Source organism: Capsicum annuum, chromosome 3 (genome assembly GCF_002878395.1).
Source record: "Capsicum annuum cultivar UCD-10X-F1 chromosome 3, UCD10Xv1.1, whole genome shotgun sequence".
Lineage (NCBI taxonomy): Eukaryota > Viridiplantae > Streptophyta > Magnoliopsida > Solanales > Solanaceae > Capsicum > Capsicum annuum.
Genome location: NC_061113.1, coordinates 241,045,709 through 241,047,559, shown reverse-complemented (window position 1 = coordinate 241,047,559; position 1,851 = coordinate 241,045,709).

Sequence of the window (1,851 nt, the reverse complement as noted above, 5' to 3'; positions counted from 1 at the left end):
AACATATTACGCATCTGTTGTAAACTATCAAACAAATTACGTCATTTGTTGTGACAGATCATGAATCTGTTGTAAACTATCAAACAGATTAAGTCATCTGTTGCACTTAAATATTTTTTGATCCTTTTTTTATAAAGCAATTTAGGTATTTCCTGTCCGAGATAAAATAGTTAAAATACTAAGGCGGTAAAAATATTACTCGGTACAACTTTGATAACTCAAAAATCTACTGAGTGAGTAGTCTTATCTGATCTTTTCAATGTCACCGTCTCCTCATGCTCCTCAAAAGTTATTAATGAATATTTAAAACCCCCCATACCTAGAACTCTGTCTTCTTCAGCCATAAAGTAGTCTAGACTAGACTTAAGTCATAAGTCTTCTTTATTCTTTATTCTTAATTATCTTTGTTGTTTTATTTTTTTCTCTCTTTTCTCTCTTCTTTCGGATGAGGATCCTTTGGGTTCTCAACCAATCAATATTTTTTCTCGACTGAACTGGATGTTCTGATCCGTTTGCTTTTTTGACATTGTAGGTATGGTTCAAAGTTGCTCTTTTCATCTCATCATCTTCTTTGTATGTCACTTAAATTAGTTATTTACATCTGTTGCTATCAATGATTTACCCATTACCAGTTTGCTATTTATTGAAAAAATTGAAGGAAAGGTGACTTTTAAGTGTTGAATGAACGAACCATTATTTTTATTAAAATATGCAAAAAAGTCATCTGTTGGGAGAACTTAAAAAGCCTTGTTATCAGTATAGTTTTTTTCTATGTCTTTTGTTTGGTACTTTGGTGGTGCTGTTGTTGGGGGTAGTGGTTATGTTGGAACATGTGATGTTTGTGTTGTGGATGGTGTTGGAACATATTGTGTTGTTTTGTTTGATTCTTTGTTGTTGATGCTGTTGTTGGTGGTATTGCAACAGTTTCCTCAACTGTTGCAACTAATGAATCAGCTATTGGAACAGACGGAGCAACTTTTTGAAGAAATCAAACCAGTAGCAAGGCTGGTTTGATTTATTCCAACAGATATCCCATCTGTTGCAACATGTCATCCATCCTTTGCAAATGATGCCTCATCGGTTGAACAGATGGGTAATCTTTTGTATCATATTGGTCATCTGTTGATTCACTCAATTTTGTGTTACCCTTTTGTAATGTTCTTTTTGTTCTTCTCTTGTTTGACATCAAATGTATTTCTCTTGTTTGCAGACAAAAGAAAGTGAAATTAGATGCACTTTTGCCCAGCCAGCATTAAAGGCTAGAGTAAAGATGGGTTCAGAGGAATAAGCTGCTTGCAAATGGAACTTCTTCATATGTGGGAGGTATGTATTACTGATCAACCTATCATGAAAACACACATCCAGTACAATGATTTTGTGAATGTTTGTTCTTTACCTATTAGGCATTAATTCTTCAAACAAGATATAGAATTTTACAGTTAAAATTGTTAGGTTCGAACTGGCAAGGCTGAGGGACCAAGATAGTGGTGTCGATATCCCGTTACAATTTAATAACGGTTTATGCTCATGTTGTTATGTCAAGTTTGGGGAAGGGTTCAAGTTTTTGGTGGCAGTGTAAATATCCAATAGTGATTGGACCGGTTTAATTGGCACAATGGACTTCTTAAAAGGCATCCGAAGCCTCGCAATGCAGCAAACAATGATAGAACCAATAGAAATTCCCCTGGTCCAAATTTATATGGATGGGTTATTGGAGGAGACTATTATACAACAGAAGGTATTTGGGAGAAAACCTGTGTGGGAAGAGGGAGGTTGAGAAGGCCATATATCATCTTAGTACTTGTTTAAGAGGATACACAAGGTTAGAAGGAAAGTGTAGAGAAATTAGCT